Source organism: Ailuropoda melanoleuca, chromosome 8 (genome assembly GCF_002007445.2).
Source record: "Ailuropoda melanoleuca isolate Jingjing chromosome 8, ASM200744v2, whole genome shotgun sequence".
Taxonomy (NCBI): domain Eukaryota; kingdom Metazoa; phylum Chordata; class Mammalia; order Carnivora; family Ursidae; genus Ailuropoda; species Ailuropoda melanoleuca.
In genome coordinates, this window is record NC_048225.1 from 23,513,587 (window position 1) to 23,537,335 (window position 23,749).

General features: G+C 46.2%; 1 long non-coding RNA gene across 1 annotated transcript in view; it reads right to left on the reverse strand.

Moving 5' to 3' along the window:
* Window positions 1–23,749, reverse strand: part of LOC117803340 — a 49,647-nt gene that overhangs the window by 9,570 nt on the left and 16,328 nt on the right. Inside the window, exon 3 of the long non-coding RNA XR_004627080.1 lies at window positions 9,952–10,096. This is a non-coding gene — a long non-coding RNA (uncharacterized LOC117803340). The remainder of the gene's footprint in view (window positions 1–9,951; window positions 10,097–23,749) is intronic.

The window sequence follows — 23,749 nt, forward strand, 5'->3', positions numbered from 1 at the left end:
AATAAGATTGCTTAAAATTGAACAAGAATGGGATATGAACTGTTTTTACTCTATATTCTTAATTTTTTTTTTTAAAACAGACAGATGCAACAGAAATAGAGATAGGCACCAATATCTAACTGGAAATTCTGAGGGATCTGAATATGTTGAGGGGAAAAAAAACCTACCAAAAGTCAAGCTTTGCATCGTGATAGTTCGGTGTTATTGTTCAGGAACTTTAAACTCAGATTTTCAAAACACAAAGTACATGGAATGGTTGACTATCGCAGGTAGGGTTGAAGCAGACACGACTTTTCTGTTATTTCCAAGTTTCCATCAAGCAGGACCACAGACATGTCAGCCACTTTCCTTATAAAACCCAACATTCAACTTATCAACGTCACGTAAGCCCTAGCCCTGTTCAGTGAAGAATGTCCATCTGTCCTGACCAAAGAAGGAAACGCTAAGACGTCACTGGGCAGTTCAAAGGAGCTGACCCAGGGTGGGGTAATCTCTCTCCCTAGATTTGAAACTTCTGAATATGGTCTCCACTTGACTAAGCCAGTTTGTGACAGGGGACAGAACAGTCAGGGGTTCCACAAGAGGTCAAAGATCAGAAATGGGGGCCGAGATCCTGAAGGGCGCCCAGACTTGGAGGCAGTTGGGTGGGGGTACATAGCATCTGGGGGTGTATGTATGCACTATGGTTGTTTTGTACACATTGTTGGGGGGGGTGAGCTCTGGACTGCTGTCCCCTTCAGAGGCAGTGTTTCTACCACTCACTCTCCCCCCCACCACACACACACCCCCTCCCCAGGAGACCACTGGGAAAGTCTATCACCAGAGATAGGCCTGTGAGAAGCAGCTCACAGTGGGACTCTCCCCTGTTGCTCTGGAGGGGCCTGAAGTGTTCTGGCCCTCCCCCCCTCCTCCTCACAGCAGAGAGGCCACAGGTCCATAACCTCCACGGACGTTTGCAGGGCTCCTTCTGTGGAGCATGAAATAAAAGGGGATGTTGCAAGTGGGGGAAAAAAAAGGAGAAATATGTTCGGACTTCAGTCAAGGCTTCAATGCCTCGGGTCTCTGGCATAATGGGACAGAATCAGCTTCCAGATTTAAATACACTCTCTTGGGACTGACCAGAGCGGTGAGAAGGGTTGATAGGAAGGAAGCTCCTACCTGGAATTCAATCCAGTTCAACAAAATGGGCTTTGCATACTCTCTCTGTACACCATGCTTTTAAATGCTGCAGGGGGGTACAAAAGTCGCTTTTCTCCCGGCCAGTGGTTTTTAACTCCGTGGGGGACTCAGACTGCTCCGAGAATCAGAGGAAAGCTAGACTCTTCGAAAACTCCTTGCACACTATTGCAGAGGGATGGCACATTTCTGACGCTCAGCCAGGTCAAGCACCCCTGCTCTTATGAGAATCGGCAGGTCTGAGACTTGGCAGAAAGTGGTCAGGGTTGGTTTTAAAAATATATATATATATATAGAAAGCAGGTAAGAAATCAAGAGAAGAGCAAAGGCCACCAAAGCCCTGCTTCTGTGGATATTTCATCCCCGGTACCTCCGTTCCTCAAGCACCAGGGCAGCAAGTCTGAGGAGACGCTGGGAAACACACAAAACTACCTCGAGTTAGTAGTTCTGTGGTCTTGTTTTGTTAATGACCCCTGCAAGGATGTGCAGAGGTTCCAAAGGTTTATTTTCTTCAACAGCAAGGACGTCCAAAAGAATCACACATATTCTCCGAGGTGGTAAGTGCGTCTAACTGGGGTGTTCAGGAATGGGGGGGGGAGGGAAGCACTCCCGGATTTTTAAAAATAGTGATCTGGAAGAGGGGACGGTCCCACTGACTAGGCTGCCAGATGCAGGCAGGGTCTGAACTGAGAGCTGATGGACCACTCACACTGGCAGCCTCAGAAAGAGCCAAAGGTTGCCCTATACATCAGCGGAAAGGTAATTTCTCTCACAGCGCAATTAGGTCTCATGTTTGACCTACAACCTCTGGCCCATGCGATATTTATGCTCTCCAGACAGGCAGCAACAGGGTGAGTGCTGAAGCAAGGCATGTAATAGGAAAGGGAAGAAAGGGCGGGAGGGAGGGAGGGAAGAAGGAAGGAAGGAAGGAAGGAAGGAAGGAAGGAAGGAAAGGAGGGAGGGAGGAAAGCAGGGAGGGGAAAAAGAAGGGAGGAGGAAGGAAGGAAAGGAAAGGAGGGAGGAGGGAGGAGAGAGGAACCTGATTATTTTACAGCAACCCATGAAATCATACATCGAGAGCCATGCTTTGGTGTTTGCCTTTTCCAGATTCAAAGTGGTGTTTTGTTCCCCACCATAATTCTGGGAGGTAGGCACTATTATATTACAAATGAGAAAACTGGGGCTCAGAAGGGCTCAGCAATTTGCCCATGGCTGCAGAGCTGGGAGGTGGCAGGGTTATAACCTTGACCTGAATCCTTCCCACCAAGCCCTCCTGCTCCTTTCTAAACAGTGACAATACACACGTGTGCTCTGGGTCGAGCCTTAGGCTCCCTTACCTGTCTCTCCATCTCCCGGACCTACCTAGAACTACCTCCGACCTCTTGCAAAACTGCATCTCAGGGCAGAATCTCTTCTGTTCCAACCTTCTCTTTCCAAAGCCCGGCTCCGGGCAAATGTGCTACCACAGACTGAATGGACGGCATTCAGGCCCACGGAGTTCACTCCTCTCTCCTCTCCTCCCTGCCTGGATCTGGATTTAAAAACTCTGGTCCTCGTCCTCGGACGCCCTACCTCCCGGCTGGCTCTGCCCGCGCCAGCCTCGCTGGCAGCGCCGGGGTTAACCGGCCAGCCCTGCGGAGCAATGATTTCTGTTTTATTTCAGCAGGGGAAGTGTGTGCCTGCCTGATTAGCCTGATGGTTTCCTCTTTTCCCATAACCTCCAGACCCCCATGGCCCAAGTGTTTACTCTCTGAAATAAAAAATCTGCTGGTGTTTTTCTTTTTGTGTGCTCGTGTATTTTGGGAGGATTGCAGAGGAGGGAGGCGGGGTAGGGGTTAGGGACGCGGAGGCTGGGGGAGGGAGCGAGACACCTCCCCCTGCGGGCGGCCCTCCCCCACCGAGCCTCCTCCAGCTGCGGGCTCTGGGCTCAGACCCCTGGCCGCCGTGCAAGAAAGAAACTTATTAATGAGGGAGCTGGGTCTCCTGCTTCAGCAGCTATAAACACAGCGAACATCTGGAGAGAGAGAGTAAGAGTCTCTCCGCGGCCAGACACTGAGAAAAACAGGCTGTCTCTGCGCATCCATCCCCCATCCCTGCACGGTCCCACGCAGCCCTCTCCTCCCGGCCGGACTCCAGCTCCCACACCATTCACCCAGCCCGAGCTCTCCATTCACAGAGTGGAGCAGGGCCGGGCCGCGCCAAGCGGGGGCCGACGCCAGGCGCGGCATCCACGGTCCCCAGCCCCCGCTCCAGGAGTTCCAGAAGAGGGGTCAAACTGCTTGAATCAAATAAGAACTCGCTGCCCCGGGGACCTTTTCCCAACTCGGACCAAATATTTGTGGTTTGAAAAAGTTCAGAGAACTTTTTTTCTCCCCAGCCCCCTGGGATTTTCAGTGCAAGGCTGTTACATCCTAGGATTTTTGAGAAGCAACGCATCGGAGGACAGCCAACAGAAGGCTTGCGTTCGAACCTGAACCCCGCTGAAGGTTTCTGCCTCTAGGGGACCTTCCTTCCCAAGCACCTACAGAGATGATTCACATCTGTAAAGCCCTTTAGGATCCTTCCTGCCCTGGACTGCTAGGCACAAGTCTAGAGAGACACAAGTCTCTGGTCCCTAATGGGGCAGAGCTCCTCTTCGTGGGCTTCACCAGGCTCTGTTCACTGGTAAAGGGAGACACGTGAAGGATAAGGTTGGCAGGTGTCAGAAAATGAGCCGTGGACAAATTGAGTGGGCAAGATTCACTGGATAAGGATGGGACGTCTACTTTCTTTGGCTCACTTAAATTCATACTCAAATCATGCTGAAAGGAAAAAGAAGGAAGGCAGTAACATGTATTGATCACCCGCTATAGGCCATGACCTCTTAAATATCTACCCCATTTAATGGACACAAGACCTCTTTGCAATCAACGCAAGTATCCCACCTGTTCAAGGTGAGGGAACGAGATTCCGGCCATGTTCTTGCTCTCTTCCATCACACCACTGCTCAACCCTCTGCTTGGACTCAACACCCCTCAGCTCATATGCAAACATTTATACCACTAAGTTCTTGTAATGCACATATGACCTAGCACAGACTGGAAAGCTGCCAAGGGGTCAGGAGATGGGAGTGGAAAGGAGAAGGCAATGTAACGTTGGTAAATGGGAGCAAATTCAGCCCACAGCGGGAGTCAGATCCTTCACTTATGGACAACAGGGTCAGACAGTCATAGAAATCTCATCCGAAGAAGAACAAAATAATACAGCAAGGGTGTAGAGTAGCTTTTTCGCATATAGATTCTCTTCCTAATGCACTCCAGGGCTCTTGCCTCCTGGCAACCTCTGGTCCTCTCAGAGATGCGATGCGGGTGGGGGGAGCGGATTCTTGCATCCAGCTTCCCTCAGCCCTGTCCCCTGGAAGTGACTTGCCAGGGCAGCGAGGCCCCAACCATGGCCTTCAGTGAAAGGCCATGAGACAGGGTTATAGTTTCCTCCTTCCCGAAGGCCAAAACTATCAAGTCAGCATCTGAGAAGGTCAGAATTTTCCCTGTGAGTAATGACCCACACGACAGCATCCCAGAAACACACACACACACACAGGATCAGAACTGTTTCTGAAGAACAAAGAAAACTGAAACAGGTCCTCCAGAGAAGGAAAACATAGCCTGAATGAGGAAAGAACAGATACGTGCCACAGATAGAGTTGAAAATACTGTTCTTTAAAACCGCGGAGCCATCTGAGATGGTCAGTGGAAAGGCCAGACCTGCTGTGCGAATAAACACTTCCGAACAAGGTGAATCTCCATTCAACAAGTCTGCCTGGCATTCTCTCAACATTCTCAACGCTTTAAAGCCAAACGTGAGGCATCTGTTTCTTCCGCTGAAACTTCCCACCTGGTGTCAAGAGCCCTTTCCAAACACTGGGCCAGGGTTGATCTCTCCCAGCCGCCTGGCCGTCTGAGAAAGCCCCAGGAGAGACCAGCAACTCGGGCTCCCGGTACATCTCCCACTTGAACTTCCAAAGTTTATTTGAGAAAGACATTCTTTCGTCCTACCATTTTACTAGTCAATTCATTTTAGAAATATTAAATAGCGAGATCCAAAGTCACACACTCACACTGCCAAACGTTATCTTATGAGTAAGTGTAATATTTCACGTGGGAGCCATTTCTTCTATCCTGTAACTGTGCCCCCCCTCCCCCCACACCCATACACGCTTGCACAAAGTCACTTAGAGACAAGGAACGAGTCTTCCCCTTCTCCAGACATCTGCTCCGTTTCCAGTATGCAGTGGCACTGACCACCAAAAGTGTTCAACCAATCAGCAGGTCACTTTATGACTCAATGATACACAGACATTTCTGGACGCTCAGGCGCTGCGGGGCAATGAGTGATGCTAGTGACCATTCATATGGTGCTTGCTAAGTGACAGCACTGCTTCCAGCTTTACATAGATTAACCTAGTGGTTTTCAAAGTGTGGTCTCCGGACCAGCAGCAGCACCTAAGACCTTGTGAAAAATGCAAATTCTTGAGTCTTGCCCTGGACTCAGTGAATCAGAAACCCTGGGGCTAGAATCCAACACCCTGTGTTTTAACATGCCGTCCAGGTGATTCTGACACACTTTGAGAACCACTGGTATATGGGAGGAAACGAGAGTACAGAGATACAGTAAGTTGCCTAAGGTCACCCGGCTAGGAAGAGTTGATGTGCAAACCCAAGCAATCTGGTTCCAGAATCTGGATTCTTTACCAATATATGATACCTACTTCCTCTTTCGTGAAGAATGAGAAGTGGAAGGTAGGTTTAAACATGGGTAGGTGAGGTTTTTACTATGTTCAATGACCAAAAACATACCAAACTGCATTATACAAGAAGAAAGAAAGGATTGTCTTGTTTCTGAAATCAAGGACCACAGTAAGGAGACCATAGGTAAGTTGGGGATACTGTCTTGGGCAGCCTCTGACTGCTTTCCAGCTCTAAGCAACTATTTCACAAAAGTAACCTGGGTTACAACATCATATCCCTAAGTTTGGCTGATTCAAGACAAATCCACCCATGAAACGAAAAATAACTTGATGGTATATCACTCTGGAGGGGCGCTCAGTAAGCATCATATTTTCTGATACACACTGTTGTCATTCATGATATTAAAATTAAATATGGACAGCTGTCAGTTGGGGACTGACTGTGGTCTCATGGCCTGGGTGCTCTGTTGGGTCTCTGAGGTCAGTTTTCTAGTTCCCAGGGGAAAGCAGGCATTGCATGACTCCAGCAGGGTCTGGGCACCACTTGGAACTCACTGGCTCGATCCAAAAATGGTTTGCCATCTACTCTGTCCCTTCTCAACGGGGCTGTGGTTAGGAACTTGTCATCGTAGTTAATGGCAGTGAAATGATAATGATTTCTTAGAGCCAAGGAGTAAGAGACTGACCTACAAAGGGATTCTTGCTATGATGATTGAGAGAACGGGCTGATGTTGGGGACAGAAGAGCGGACACGGGAGCAGAGAGGAGGCAGGGTCAGTGGGCTCCACTCCAGTCAGACTATAAACAGTAACAGACATTTCAGCCCTGTCTTGTGTAAGGGGCTCCATTGATTCACAAGGCTCCCTGACAGAGGGATGACGAGGAGCCGCGACAGAAAGGGCCATTCATTCATGCTGAACACCAGCTCCCCATCCCCATTGGCTCTTGCTAATGGCTCCAGGCTGAGAGGGAGGAGGGGGAAGAGGCGGACGGGGAGGAGGAGGAGAAATCAAAGAAAATGATGACTCCGAGGTTGTCATGAAGAAATGTACAGCTGCTCAGGCAATTGCATGCAAATGTGGCTTCCCTTTTTAGCCGTATCGTTAATGTCCTCAGATTCATCTGTTTTTCTCTCTTTCCTATCATCTTCCCCCCCCCCCCTTCTTGCCTTGTCTTTTTCCGGGCTTTCCTTCTCTTGCCTTCCCATTCAGCTTTCATTTTCTCTTCCCATCCTGCTCCACCTGTCCACCCCATACCTGTATTTTCTGTCCATTCCCACGTTTCTCTGTCTTCCTGGGCACCCTTCTTACCACCTGTTCTGTCCAACTCTCGCTTGACTGTCTTGGTTACTGAGCGTTCTCCCCGGCTCACCTGGTAGGCTCTCCCACAGTCACGTTTCCTCTCAGCTCTATTCCCTGTCTTCCCACCCCCTCTCTCACCCCCCTCCTCCTCTGCTTTGTGAATAGGAGCCACATTATTAGGAAGGGGCCTGATGTTCCTCAATGGCCCCTCCTGCCGGGTATTCCAGTCACTGACAGATGTGGAGTCCTTGGAAAAGAAGTTCATTCATTCCTTCTGAGAGCACAAAACGTGAGACGGGAGCGGGGGTGGGGAGTGGCCATGAGACGGAGGACGGGAAGGAAACCGAAGTTATAAATAGGATAAAAGAAGATGAAAAAAATGTAGCGTATTTTTTTTCTCTCTTTCTTCTTACTCAACATATCTCCAAGGAAATGTGCTGCAGCTGGAGAAATCATTGGTTGGTCCATGTCTTCATCTCCCTTCTCTATAACCCCAAATCTCCTTCCAAAGGACACCCATCACTGAGAAGGGCTGGACCACGGCCCAGAAATAATCGCTGCAGCTATTTCGTCTGGACAGCTCAAAAGGCAAAGGGAGGGGCTGGAAAAGCTCAGGGTTCTTGCCAGATATTTCCATCAGAGGGAGCCTAGGGCAGAGGGAACTACAGACCTCACATTTGCCACCAAGGCACCACTCCCCATGGAGGCTTTCTAGTATTTCTGAGCTGCGATCGAAGACAACCAGGTCATTTTAGGACTGCTTATTATACACACCCATCTTCCCATCCTACTTAAAAGCCACTAGTCTGCGTGACCCTGGCTCCCTTCTTCTGGCAACAACGAAGTCAACTGTGGGAAGAAGACTATTATCCTGCTATGAATCCTAGCATTTGAAAGCACTTCATCCTGAAAGGTTCCTGACGTGCATCACAGACACGGTGTCATTGGCCCTGAAATAAAAATTCTTTTGCCTTTGAGAACCTTAACAAGGCGGGTAATGAAAAATCACCTTCACTTGGGAATGTATGTACTTCTCAGCTGGAAAAAAAAAAAAAAAAGGACCATGTTTTTTAGCTATGAAGGGACATTCTGATCTTGAGGCTATGGACCAGGGTAGAATAACGTCAGCTAGTAACAAGATGTAACTTACAGCAAACAAAAGCACCGTCCAGAGCAGAAAGTGTTAAGGCAAGGTAACTTTAACCTGGGTTGCACTGGAAGATACAAGACTTAAGCCTAGTGGCATTGATAGGATTCAAGAATTATACAAATGTAGGCACAACCATCCTGACCTTTTGCTTATACAAATAAGATCTGTTTGTTTAGAACAGTTTGTAAAGGATGACTGTTTTCATCTCTTAAAATCTTAAGTCCTTAAGTCTAACCTGCGAACAGGTGCAAAATCCTCCCTGTCTCCTTTTTAAATGGATAGCTATTTGAGACATTTGTATTTCTGCTTGGAAGAATCAAGCAGACAGTGACAGCATAATGTACCAAGTCTGAAATCCAAGAGTGATGCCAATGAATATCGCAAATATCAATGGCTATTGAGTCAAGAGACTACGGAACACAGGGACTGATTTCGTTCTGCCCTAGAAAAGATCCAGACAACTGGAAAGTGACTCCCATGCCTTCCTCTCAACCCCCACCAAGTGCTATATCATCTTGCTTTATGCCTCTGTATTTCTGGTCAAAGCTAAAGCATGGGCAACAAAACAAACATTTATTTTCTGTCTCTGCTATCATAAAAGTAGGCTACCATATCGTTATGTGGAATAAAGAAACACTGAACAAAAAAGTTGTGTTTAAGTGAGCTCCCAGTGGCTTTCTCCCTATGTCAGGTCTCAGAATTACATATTTTCCAACACGTGAGAGTAATGAGATTTCTTAGGCTAAGAATTCATCCTGGGAGAAAATACAGATTTGAACTGGTTTTTTGGTATTTGGATATCTAATCTGGCCTCGTGATAAATTGAATTTAATACCCAAATCCATCACTTCAGAATCCCCAAATCAAGTTTTACATTTTGCATTAAAAATAAAGTAAGAAGAATGCTATCAGGTCAACGCGGACTCATGGAATTTGTGAGATACACAGTGACTTCTGCAAAACAGAATAAGGGTAAGGAGTCTTAACCGGTCAGGTCCTTGGGAGAGGGGACCCACGGGAGAGCTCTCTGGAAGAATGCAATTCCTGTTCACCAGGGGGCAGCACGGTGACCAGCAAGGCAGCGAGAGAACGGAATGCTGGGAGGAGAGGAAGGAGGTCTGTGAGGGAGAGCTGGGGAGAGAGAGGGCACGGAGGACAAAGGAGCCAGATGCAGGTGGGGACCGGCCAAGAGTGGAGGACAATGGGGAGAAAAAGATGAATAAAGAAATTCCGTTTTGTAAGAAGGCTAACTGTTTATCTGGCTCATACTCTCTGACTGCAGAACTTCTAGGCCCTTTGTCAACAACCCGGCCAAAATGGGTAAATCTCAGGAAATGCATGGTGCACAGAACTATTTACAGGATGAAGACCTGAAGCAACCTCTCTTGGGCTCATTCCTAGAGTTTCATCTTCCTGTCGCTGGAGAATAAAGTACTCAGAATTATGGAGAAGTTGTGGGACTTTCCATTAGAGAACAATAGCATCTTGTCCCCACATAAGCCGTGACAGCTGTTGTTCCTGCAGAGAATGCAGCCCACATCACACTCCCACTGTCCTCCGACTCTATCTGCAGGCCGAGCCTTTGTTCATGTTCCTACCTGAGCTGCAGTGTTCCAGACCAGTAGGAACTTCCTGAGTGGCCATCTCATCCCAGAAGGGGTAGTAAGCTCGTTGCAGGTGATAATTGGACTGGAAACCACAGGCCATTCGAGGATCTTCGTAGGAGTTGATAGGTCCCTGCCTCTGGTGACAAGGAAAAAAATAAGGAAATGTATTACCAGGAAAATCTCTATACTGTAGCCCGAATGGAATAATCATTTCCTATCATACAACCACATGTGAGTAGAAATCATCCACAGATGATAACAGAAGAGAGCCAACGACTGATCACATACCCTCTTCCCCCAAAATAAAGACACAGGGAAGAAGGGTCTCTTACTTAGACTGTGTGTGCAATGACTTTCACCCATTTCTTCAAGCATTTGACAACTACCTTTTCTAATTCTCAAATAAGGACCCATGATTAACAGCAGAATCTTGGCCATCTTAATACAATCCTGGCTTTTGAATTTTTTTGTGATCTTACGCTGTAAAAATACCATAAACTGACATCCTTACAAGACATTCTAATCTCATAGAACCAGTAGGTGACAAATGCCAAAGGAAAACCAAAAAATGGGCCTATGTAATAATAATAATCACTCTTTTTTCAGTGAATCGATTGTGCATGGGTTTTAATGATATTGACGGCTAGACAGAAATTTTCAGTTTCTTGCTACATTTGGGAACTTGTGCCACTCTTTCATCTGTTTTGTGAAAATCATAAAATATACCATCTACCCAGTACTCTTTAAGGAAGGCAGATGTGCTTCCTTAAGCACACGTGGGAGGCATATTTTGCAGTGTTGAAGACCCTATTCTTTGAAGCTAGATGCACACTTGGATTCAAATCCTGGCTCTACCACTTACTAATGGAAGGCCTGGGCCTGTCCCTTTATCTAAACCTCAGTTTACTCAATTAGAAGATGGGAATAATACCTACCTCATAAGGATTAAGTAAAATATGTGTAAGATAAAATATGAAATGCATCGGGGCGCCTGGGTGGCACAGCGGTTAGGCGTCTGCCTTTGGCTCAGGGCGTGATCCCGGCGTTCTGGGATCGAGCCCCACATCAGGCTCCTCTGCTATGAGCCTGCTTCTTCCTCTCCCACTCCCCCTGCTTGTGTTCCCTCTCTCGCTGGCTGTCTCTATCTCTGTCAAATAAATAAAATCTTTTAAAAAAAATATGAAATGCATGTGTAAATTGTCTCTGTGATGCCCAATAGAAGGTAGATAATATTTTGATATAACAAACCCTTACCGTTCCGGGGATTGAGCAAGAGAGTTAAAAATAAAACACAAAAGGAGAAGCAGCAGATTCACAGAAAGATTTCCTGAGGAGACTAATCTACTCTGGCCTATCCTTTCTTTTTTTTTTTTCTTTTTTTTTTTCTTTTTATCTTCTCTTATGGTCCTTCTACCTTCATAAAAACCTCAAGATAGCCAAACTCTGCTAGAATTTGATATGGTTAAATCTACTGATGTTAAGGGGCTAATTAATAAATACAGCTACTCGGATGGTATTCTCATACCTGAAGGGTAGCTTGCTAACCCCCAGTAAGAAGCTCTCATTGGAGAAACTCCCATGCCCGCTCTCCCCCTGACCTGCAGGACAAGAACTCAGAGCTATTCTCTTAGATTTAAACTTCTCTCTCTACTCTCTCTTCCCCACTTTGCAATTGTCCATTAACTTAAGCTCAGTAAAAATAACACAAGAGAGTATATTGGCACAGATAAAAATGACCATCGAAGCCAAAATATAGAAGGACATTTGTACGCATTAAATAGGATGATATTTTCCATAATATTCATAAAATCATTCAAAGTAGGGCTGGATGAAGTTTATTTTGGGCTGTTCAACTTCTAACTGGGCTAAAGGTGCCGAGAACGTAATAACGCCCTTGGAACTGAAAGGAGTCACCTTGAGTCGTTGAGTAGCAAAGACTAACATGCTTGGCTTCTGCTACCAGACCCTGGTGAGAACCACTAGAGTACTCGCTAGCTATTTGTGTTTGGGACCAAAAGATTTAGGGAAATCACTGGCAAGTACACTCTACTGAGCTTCAGTCAGAAAATGTTTCCTGAATTCTGGTTAAAACCATTTTGGGGACATTGTATCTTCATATTTTAAGTTCCCAAGGCAACAACTTTTGAATCCCCAAGGATAAGTGGGTCTTCAACCACACTTTGCAACTGAATCAATTTGAAACATATTTCCTAGGCTACCTGTGTGCTCTCAATATCTATCCCCAACTTTGATATTTCTCTAGAGTCTTCCTCAAAATTCAATGTCAAGGATAAGAGTTGTAGGAATTGGGTCTCAAGTGAGGAAATTCTGATTCTAAATTATCAGGAGGAGAATTCTAAGTTGCCTAACCCTGTTCTTTTGGGACAGTGTATGCATGGTTTGCCTAAACCCTTCTTGTAGGAGACTTAGAAGATGGTGGTAGATAGTACAAGCAGAACGCTTGTAGATAGACAGTAGGTCGTTGGTTATAGGCCCTGCAAGGGTATTAAAAACCTGAGGAGAAATTTTTGTTTTTGCATTTTATATCATTTACTTATTTTTTTATATTTGTTACTCAAGTATAGTTGACATACAATGTTATGTTAGCTTCAGGCATAGACCATAGTGTTTCGACAAATCTACATATTGCGTTATGCTCCCCATGATAAGTATAGTCACCATTTGTCACCATGCAAAGATATTACAATATTACTGATTATATTCCCTGTGCTGCACTTTTTATCTCCATGACATATTTATTTTATAGCTGGAATTTTGTACTCCTAATCCCGTTCACCTAATTCGTCCATCCCCCAAACCCCCCTCTCTTCTCACAAATACCAGTTTGTTTTCTGTATTTATGAGTCTGGTTTTGTTTGCTCATTTGGGTTTTTTTTTTCTTTTTAGGTTCCAAACATAAGTGAAATCATATAGTATTTGTCTTCATCTGACTTATTTCACTTAGCATAATACCCTCTAGGTGTATCTCTGCTGTCACAAAAGGCAAGATTTCACTCGTTTTATGGCTAAGCAGTATTCCAGCGTGTGTGTGTGTGTGTGTGTGTGTGTGTGTGTGCATGTGTGTGTGTGCGCGCGTGCGTGTGGGTATCTCACATTTTCTTTGTCCATTCTTCTACCCATGGACACTCGGGCTGCTTCCATATCTTGACTATTGTAAATAATGCTGCAGTAAACATAGGGGTGCATGTATCTTTGCAAATTAGTGTTTTTGTTTTCTTTAAGTAAATACCCAGTAGTGGAATTGAATCATATGGTAATTCTATTTTTATTTTGAGGAACCTCTATACTGTTTTCTACAGTGACTGCATCGTTTGCATTCCCACCAACAGCACATGAGAGTTCCTTTTTCTTCATCCTCTTCAACACTTGTTGTATCTCGTGCTGTTGATTGTAGCCATTCTGACAGGTGTAAGGTGAATCTCATTGTGATTTAGATTTGTATTTCCCTGATGATTGGTGACGTTGAACATCTCTTCATGTGCCTGTGGGCTATCTGTATTCTTCTTTGGAGAAAGGTCTGTTCATGTCTTGTGCCCAGAAGATTTTGGATTATTTGCTTTTTTGGTGTTGAGTTGTATAAATTCTTTATATATTTTGGATATTAAACCTTAATCGGATGTATCATTTGCAAATATCTTCTCCCATTTGGCGCGTTGTCTTTTTGTTTTATTGGTGGTTTCCTCCACTGTGTAAAAGCTTTTCGTTTTAGCGTAGACCTGACAGTTTATTTCTACTTTTGTTTCCCTTGCCTGACAAGACATATCTAGAAAAATATTGCTAAAGGTGATGTCAAAGAAATTACTGCCTATGTTTTCTTCTAGGAGTTTTATGGTTTCATGTCTCATATTTAGGTCTTTAATCCATTTTGAGTTTATTTTTGTGTACAGTGTAAGACCGTGGTCCAGTTTCATTCTTTTGCATGTAGCTGTCCAGTTTCCCCAGCACCATTTGTTGAAGAGAATGTCTTTTCCCCCATTGGATGTTCTTGCTTCCTTCATTATAGATTAATTGACCATATAAGTATGGATTTATTTCTGGGCTCCCTATCCTGTTCCATAGATCTATATGTCTATTTTTGTGCCAGTACGGTTCTGTTTTTATTACTACAGTTTTGTAGTATATAGTGAAATCTGGGATTGTGATGCCTCCAGCTTTCTTCTCTCTCCGGATTACTTTGGCTATTCAAGGTCTTTCTTTGTTTCATACAAATGCCCTAGTTATATGAAAAATGTTATTGGTATTTTGATAGGGATTACATTGAATCTGTAGATTGCTTTGTGTAATATGGATAGTTTAACAATATTAATTCTTCCAATCCATGAGCATTGTATGTCGTTCCATTTGTTTTTGTCATCTTCAATTTCTTCCATCAGTATCTTACAGTTTTTAGAGTATAGGTGTTCACCTCCTTGGCTAAATCTATTCCTAAATATTTCATTCATTTTGAGGCAAGATGGGATGGAGAACTTTTTTTCGGGTTTACAAGTTTAGGCTTCCTCTGCTAAGGAAAGGCCACTGATGGCAAGGTGTTATGTGCAAAGAAGTGTTGAAGGAAAATTATCCAGATATGCCGTGTAGGGGAGAGATGGAAGGCAGAAGGAGTACTCTGTAGGTTAAGAATAAAGCAATGAGGTTTCAGACAGGCAACGACCACAGTGTAGCAGTGTGGTAAGTCAACTCCGAGCCTCCAATTAACAACCATGCTCAGCATCAGACTGAATTTATGTGGCTTTTTTTGTTTGTTTGTTTGTTTTTGGAATCACTCCTGCCCCAAACCAGGTTTTTTGTTGTCAGGGATCATTCATATATTATTTTATAAATGAAAATCTATTTTAAGACATATTTTCTCTTTAGCTGTCCTCAGTGGAGCCAGAGGACCCTACTTTTAACAATGAGAAGGAGGTAATGCACAAGCCTACCATGAACCACAAACATCTTTGCTAGCAGATGCTCCTGGAAGCACCACGACTCCTGTTATCTAGACACCTGCCTGTTTATTAGACATTTCACAAACTGACTTAATGCCTATTTCATAGAATATGAAAATGACATTTTTACTCAAAAGAACCACATAGCTAGTTCCAATTCATTATGAAACTGTCTTAGTTGAGGAGAAAGAAGCAGGTTATTAACAAGTCAGAAATCTGGGCTGCCCAACCCCCACCTCGTTGCTTTAAAAAAGCACCACCCAAAATAAGTTTGAGTCTCTTTGTTGACACCGTCCTTTCCTGGCTGCAACTGGAGGTGAACTCATGAGATGCAAGCAACATTTTCAGTCCCTGTCACAGTTTTAAGAAAACCATCTGACAGGTCCTCACTCATTCACTCCACAGGTGATTATTGAAAGGAACTAACATAATCCCGCACCTGCTCTATGCCAGTTGGTGTGTTAAGCACTGTGCAGAAATGGTCACATTTAATCCTCATCACACTCATGCAAGATTAGTATTTCTACCCCCATTTTGCAGAACAACAGACTGAGGCTTTAAGAGGACAAGTAGTGGTGCTTGGGTGGCTCAGTTAGTTAAGTGTCTTACACTTGATTTCAGCCCAGGTCATGACCTCAGGGTCCTGGAATCAAGTCCCAAGTCGGGCTCTGTGCTCAGCGAAGAACCTGCTTGTCCCTCTCCCTCTGCTCCTCCCGCGCCCCCCGCGCCCCCATCAAACAAATAAATAAAATCTTTTTTAAAAAGAGGACGTGTAAATTTCAAAGGCCACACAGCTAATAAAATAATAAAGATAGAATTCAAACCCAAGTCTATTTGGTTTCAGACTGTCTTTTCTTCTACCTGTCCAACATGAAGCTTATGTGGTCTTTGCACAGATTTCTCAAGAAGGGTGACTGCTGTCCTAAGATAGGTACTGGGCAAATTATGGCCATGTGCATTATGGAGCAAATTTCTATCATGCTTCTAGTCTCTGCCAAGTATCATGTTAGCTGCTAAGAACACAATATGAGCAAGAAATGAACTTCACCCTTAGGGACATTCAGACAAGTAAACAGGAAATTACAGCGAGGAGATGTGACAGGGTTAAGTACCAGTGTGTAGGGGGAGAGTCCTGACAGCAGGTAATACTTCCTGGAGGAAGCAAATTAAGGTAACTGAAAGGTTGAGTAAGATTTAACCTACAACATGTGGTGAAGGGCCTAGAGAGCAAAAAAGAAAGATGATCACACACCTTAAGGTGAAAAGGAGCATATAATACTATCAAAGGAAGAATAAGACTCAGGCGATCTAGAAATAAAGACTGTGTTGTTTGGTGGTGAGAAGCATGAGGGAACGGTGTGCTCTTGGCCAATGTGGATGCTTGCCAGGGAGGGTACTTAGGAAGAAGTAAAGCTGGAGGGACAGGGTCGGATCACAATGTTGAGGGCCGTAAATACCAGACAGGAGAAAGGCTTTTGAGGTTGCATTAGAGGTAGTGACATCGTGAATCAATATGTTCTAGAAGACTTGTTTGATGGTGCCAAGTAGGATGGGCTAGGCAAGAGAAGGAGGTGGGGAAGCTGACCTAGGCACTAGAGTGCCTCACAGAGCCATATTGGAGACTGAGGCAAAGAGAAAAAAGAGGAAAAAAAGAGAAAAAATGAGAAAAAAGCTCAGTACTACTAATCCTAACTTTCTTTAAAACTTTTATTTTTTATAATGATTTTTGCATTAATTTCTACTTTTGAAAATATTGCATTAAGATACCATTTAGCTTGATTGCCGAGTGCTGGGGCACCCCTATGTTTGGCCCCCACGTGAGGGCTCCACTGGTGTCCTGCTAGCCCTCGTGCTGGGCAGGAGTCCAGGTACAAGGACAGAGTGAGATCAGGGTCATGAGTGTAGAGGTGAAGAGGAAACAAGAAATGTAAGTATGTTTCAAAGGAAGAATCAACATGATTTTTTAACTGATAGGAGATGAAGGGAAGGGGGGGGAATCCCAGATAACACTTAGATTGCTTGCTTCTCTCATAACAACAAAGGTGAGTTTAAATTCATAAGAAAGGAGAGAGGAAGAGAATTTCACCCTTAGTTGTGTTTAGATGGAGCAACTCGGTGGGGCGGGGGGGTCCCAAAGGTGGATGCAGGAAAGGAGAGGACTAGAAAGGGTGCAGTTAGATCTGGAAACATGGAGCACCCGGTGAGAGGACAAAGTCAAGAAAAATAGTAGTTCAAACAAAACAGAAAAAAAATTAAAAATGGGTCTGTGAAAAAAAAAATGGGTCTGTACAGTTGCCTACAGTTAAAAGACATGAAAGAGGAAAAAACAAACAAGAGGGGACAGGTGAAGACAGAGGAAGAAAAACAAGAAAGCGTAGAGTACTGGAAGCCAAAGGCAGACTTTGGAACCAAGGGTGGTAGGCCAGTGGCCACCAATGGAAGGATGGTAGCCACAGGGCCTTGGAGGGATTGGGTCCCCTCCCCCGGGGCATCTCTGGAAAGCACACAATTTACCCTGCTCTGTCCCACACATGGTGACAAGCTGCCTAGAGAAGGGCACTCCTCTCCCTGTCCTCCTGGGAGCTGTCAGAGGACACAGCCCAAGCCCACATGCTTCACCTTTATGACAATGGAAACAAGTAAAACAAAGCCCCGGAAATCTGGAAGCTGCTAGAAGGATGGGCACACCCTATCCCTGCTCCGCTCTGAAGGTGAGCCTGCTCTAATGACCAGCACCACAGTTGACTACACCCATTCGCCCTCCAGTCAAGGTTCCGTCTACTTTATTGCTTCTCCCCAGCTCCACCTCTCAGAGCTTCAGGGTTAGGGACTCTTTCTTCTCCCCAACCCACAACCCCCTGCTGCTATCTCTTCAGGGGCCTCTTCTGCCCTTCCCCTCCCAACCCTGCCAAACCTCGAAGCCATTGCTCTTGCTCATTGTCTGCCTTCTCCCTGCCTCCCAAATTTGGAAAAGAGGGAATAGGGGAATATTTTCACACTACGCCGCAAAACTATGACAGAGCCCCTATGTCTATAAGACTATGTGTGATCTGTTCTTCAATTCACGTCTCCCTTTAGCCAAGCAACTGTAAATGTCCCATGTTTGCCTACTAACTCCCTCCTTTCTATTCTGTGTGTGGACTCAGCACACGAACTCTGAGGGAGCAGATCTGTTTTTTCTCTGGTCTACTTAAGAATCCAGGGCCACGAGTATATGAGACACAATAACTATTTCTAGATGCTGCTGTTTAAAACAAACAAACAAAAAAATCAAAACAACAAGACAAACATTTGATGCCCGGAGAGAAGCTGAGTTAGCCCTGGTTGTGCGCCTCTGCGGGGGTAGCGATCTTTCTGGGAGTGTCATAGATGTCCACACACTCTAGCAGGAAGACAGAAGATGGGGAATCAGGGAGCCTCGATTCAAGTCCTGTTCTGCCCCCAGGGAGCTGCATCACCTCCAGCTTGTCACTTAACCTCTTTAGCTTCTATCTCCTGAGGAGGCTGGCCTCAGTGATCTCCAGGCTCCTTTCCAAGTCCACTGTCTTCATCTCCATCCACATTCTTCCTCCCAACCTGTGACCCACAGGCTTCACGGGTAGAGAAGCCTCTAGAGCCAAAAGTTGTTGTCCTCATAGTTTGGATTCATGACATACAAGGCCCCCTTCAAATTTACGAAAGCCTTCATACTGCTATTCTAATTCTTTCCTAAAACCATGCTCGAACACTGCTTGGATGCCATGTCCGCCATTTTTCAGTAGAGAACAGTGAAGCTTTGTTAGTACCTGTCTACAGAAGACTCTAGGTGCTCCTGCCTCGTCGATGCTCAGGGAAAGTCTGTGCGCCCAAGAGACAATCTCTCAGCTTAAACCCTTTCACTCCACTGCATGCAGCAGGCCTTCCACATGGGGCCAAACTCCACAGACTTTAATCTAGCCTGGGCCTCCTCATCCTCAGAGGATGCCAGACAAGACGCCTCCTCTCACTCATCCCCCAGCACGTCGTGGAGAAGCTCTCCGGGCGACACTAAGGGGAAGATGTGGGCCAACCACGTCTGGCCTTCAGAAGGACACGGAGGCACATCTGCTTCAGGAGGGCACGTGTGTCCTGCTCCCTGGAGAGGCAGAGGGGAAGGAGGGGACCAGAAATACTCCCAAGCTTGGATTCAGCTTCCCTCAGCACTCCCGTCGAGGAGGAGGGAGGGGAGGGTGGTGCCGCCACCGAAGAGGCAGGAACAGACAAAATAGGAAACTCTCAAAGGGCGGTTTAATTTTAGACTCAAGGCCAGGAAATTCTTCTTAAAACAATAAGAGTGATGGGCTTGGGCTGCGGTGAAAGGGCAGGCTTGACCTCCTGCAGGTTTCCGAGCGAGAAACACGGAGCCAGGACGCAGTGCTGCAGAGACAGGCACATCGAACCCCTCCTGGAACAGGGAGCACGGCTGAGACAGCTCGTGGCAGCCTGAGACCACAGTGCCCTCCACCCACGGCCAGCCCTGAGGGATACCAGCTGACGCTCCCGGGCCTCTGACCCTCGCCACCAGCCCGAGCACTGGCCTTGACGCTTCCCGGCTCAGAGAGCCACAGGGAGACACATGTTCTTTGTCGGCTTCCATCTGCTCCCTGAGCATGAAGCCTGCAGCCTCCCAGTGACTCCAGAGGTGACAGCTTGGGGCATCCCATAGTGCAGAGACAGAGGGCCGGATGCCTCAGAGCCTCGGTCCGGGCCCAGGGGTCATGGGTGGAAAAACTCGCCCAGGCTACAAGAGCAGGCAGTAATTCCAATTTGAGGAGTGCTCTACAAAACAGAGTTTGGGTTTTTTCCTAAATCCTGGAAGACCACTTCATCATAAATAAGGCATCTGGATGCGTGAATGAAAGTCTATTATAAGTTCTTTTACATTCTCATATATCTAAGAAAGGATGAAGATAAATTCGGTAGTAAGGAATGTCCTCAGCTGGGAGTCGGGAGATCTGGGTCACACGCCACTTCCCGCAGGCTCTGTAAACCCAGGCTATTTATTTAATCTCTGAGGACCTTGGGTTCCTGATATCAGGAGATGGCCTGCAGGTTGTGCCCTGGCTCTGAAATTCTCTAGATGGTGCTGACGGAACCCAGTATCTTAGAAAAGCCCCCATTTTAAGATGCTGGAGAAATATACATGATCACTCTTTCCTTCAATGTTTCTGACCAGCACTTAGAGTTATGGCTGTAAATAATTTCCCTAAGCATTATGTTCCAGCAATCTCTCCAAGGGTAAAGCCATTGCCAAACCAAGCAACAAGGAAAAAAACAAACAAACAAAAAAACAACACATTTTCCAGTGTTCACTTAAATTCCAAATTTCTTTTGTGTGTTTCTACTTGACTAATCCCAAATGCTTTATCCATTGTTCTCCAAGATTCGCACAGAGAAGGAAAGGGCTAGGCTTTACAGCGACAGGCACGCACCCTTCCCCAAAGGAGCAGGGGCAGCTCAGACTCCCCGGTGACCACGCCAAGGCTGGAATCCTGAGGCATGTGGGCTGGAGGAGCAGAGTGTGTGAACAGCCCTGGGTAAGAAGGGAATTGCTTTCCAAGGAGGCCCAATTAAACTGCAATTACTCAAGATAAGAGAACCAGGTCTGTTTACTCAATGGGGTTGTAAACCACCAGCCCATTACAAGAGAACTTTGATCTGGTGGCAAGGGAGCTGTTTCTGGTGCAGGGTAGTGATGAAGCAAGGAGCTTGCTCAATAAGGATGTCTCCATCTTCACCCCAGTAGCCCCCATCTTGCTCTGGCAACACCCTCAGATGGACAATGAGTGGTATCATCTCCACTCCTCCCTCATGTTTCCATCCGATGCAATCAAAAATCCGGAGAAGAGCAGAGAAGAAACAGTGACCATAAGGGAGATAAGGGAGAGAGAATTAGCTGAGGTCATATTCGTGGGAGGCACTCGACAAGTATTTTCTCATTGAATCATCGTGATGGTCTTACATGCAAAATTACACTCTGCCTCTCACACAGGTGAGGACACTGAAACTCAGAGAGGTTAAGTAATTTGTCCAAGGTCACATGGTTAAGGAGTAAGAGACCAGAATTTAACCCACGTCTCTCTGACTCCAAATGCTTTCCATTATAATCGGATGGGCTGCATTCCCCAGCTATCTGGTCCAAGACTGAAGGCTGTCTCCTGTCTCACGTAGAAGAGGCAAGAACGAAGTGGGTCCCCCTCCTGACTCACTGGAGTGTCAGAAGGGAGAGCTAGACTTATGTATCCAAAACAATCGATCCATCCATCAGTCAATGACAGAAGGAAGAAAGAACATGCCCAAAAGAGGATTTGCTCAACCCACAAAGTGATGGGCAAGATCTGATCGCAAAGGTCTCTGTGTTGCCAGGCCGCGCTTGAGACACGGCTTAGAGCTCGTCTTTGCAATGCACTTAGCTAAGGCCCATGGCCATGCTACTCCCTTTTCCAGGCACCACACTGGAGATTCAGAAGGCCTGCCAGCCCCATGAATTCCACTGGAAAAGGACAGGAAGGACAAAGGCCAATGCCTAAAACCAGCCAGCGGCTGGCAGCCTTCCTCAGCCCCCCGGAAAGCTGACATTCGATGTGCACTCCAGAATACACACATCACCCAAATTATTCAGCGATCCTATGTCTGCAACAGCCCTGGCTTCGCAGCGTGTTATTCTATACAATTACAGCAAGTAAGTGTCCAGTAAGTATGATCCCACCCATACCATTCATATAATAAAGTCACAAGTCAAAAAAAGAAAAGGGGGCTTTTGTTGGACAGTTTCTGAAACACTCCATTCAGGAAATAGAGTGACCATATTTATAAGAGAAGAGCATTTGATCCAGAAAGTGGAAGTCACGTTTTTCATGCAATTACCCCATCTCAGAGGACATGGGATGTTCCCTAAACCCAGAGCCCTGTCCCAGGAAATGCTGGCATCTGGGAGCAACCTCTCCGGCCTTGGTGTCTTCCGCACGATCTGCCACCGCGGACGGCCACTCTTGCCCCAGCATATTGCTCTATCCCGAAGGCCTGAGCTCTGAGAGGAGGTGAGTGGGCAGTGTTAGTCTTTTCCTCTGATCAGTTCAAGGTGCTTCCTAAAGTTTGCATGGCCCAGGGGTCATTAATCCCGGGGGGACCTCCTCCACACATCCTCCTTGCTTTCAAGGTGGCCAAGAACTGGGACATGTTTGGTCAAAACCAGGGGCGGCCCATCCCTCCCATTCCTGCCCTCCCCCAGCTCTGCAGCCTCGGTGGCATGGAGGAGAGGCTGACGCATGAGGGGATGAAGGGACCAGCGCTGCTGGGGACTTCCAGGGCTCAGCATGGGCTTGCTGAGGTAACATAACAGGAAAGAGCACTTCCTCCCGTTGGATGAAAGGGTCCCTGACACACAACCCATTTTCGTACCCGAAAACGTCACCCCCTCCCACACAATGGCCAGACAACTCCCCAAAGTGTTGTTGCTCGACCTCCCGGCTATGACATCACTTCATTCATGACCTTACAAGGAGGAAAGCTTGCAGCCTGCTTTTGACAAGCTGACCCTGAGGCAGATAATGCGAGTTCGGTGTCAGATGGCTTGTACCTGACGGTGCCATGACGCCCATTACTGCTGCTGGGATGATTTTAAGCCTTCGTCGGATACTGCAAACGATCAAGGCCATGCTGATGCTCTCTCTCATTTACGAATAAGGAATCTGAGAACGAGCCATCTTCGGGGACTAGGAAATATTCATATCCTGCTTTAGATTGAACCAAACTTTAGACTGAACAGTTCAAGCAGCACCCTAAGCAGAACCCCTCATAACACGAATACATTCTCACTTGTTTTTCTTTTGCAACGAAGCAGTAATTTACACGTGGCAAAGACCCGCTTAGACCAGTCTGTACACGGAGCACCATCCCGCCTTCAAACCTGATCCTGGGGCCGCGGCCAACAAACAGGGCTTCTCAACTTCAGCACTACTGACACGTGGGGCCAAATAATTCTTTGTTGTGGGGGGACTGCACTGTGTATTGTGGGATGGCTAACTACATCCCTGGCCTCTACCCTCTAAACGCCAGGGGATACCGCTGCCAACTTTTAACAATTAAAAATATCACCAGCTAGCCCCTGGGGGCACAGTCAGCCCTATTAAAAACCCACTGCTTTACAGTTTTTCTTCCACCCGCGACTTCCCATACCCAAGACAGAGTTTCTTTTCTTCCTGGCCCAGCCTAACCAAATTGGAGCCGAGCACCAGGGAGGAGGACGGGGATTATTGGATTAAGTCCCATTGGCTGAACTCTAGATAGAGTGGCTCCAACAGAACTGAGAAGACACCGGTGTCTGCGGCTTTGACTTTCTTGTCTGGGAAAGTTAATGGAGCTGTGCTCGCTCCTGCCCGAAATCTTAGATTGGGATCGAGGGTGTGAGATCTGTTAGTTTCGCTAATGCCAGTGTCCCAAGGTTAGAGTCTGCAGACCATTTACAGATTCTTTGACTGTCTCTTAGGGTGCAAGCTAAGGTTGGAGTTTCTCTGCAGCGGCTGGTTGATGGAACCCGAGCTGATACATTTATTTGTTTGTTTATTCATGCATTCATCCGTATTAGTGAGAGCGCATAGGTGAAGAAGTTACAGGACTTGCCTGCTTGCATTATGGTTCTGAAAAGTTGCCTAATTAGTCCCAGTGATGGAGAAACTGAGGCCCAGAGAGAAGTTAGAAAGTGCTGGAGCAGTAGTTAGCCGTTCTTACGCAACCTTCTGCTTTTACCCAAGCAGCTCTGAAATTCACAGCGAAAAGGATCCCACACGTTGATAATGCTTTTCAGATATGGCTGTTGGGGC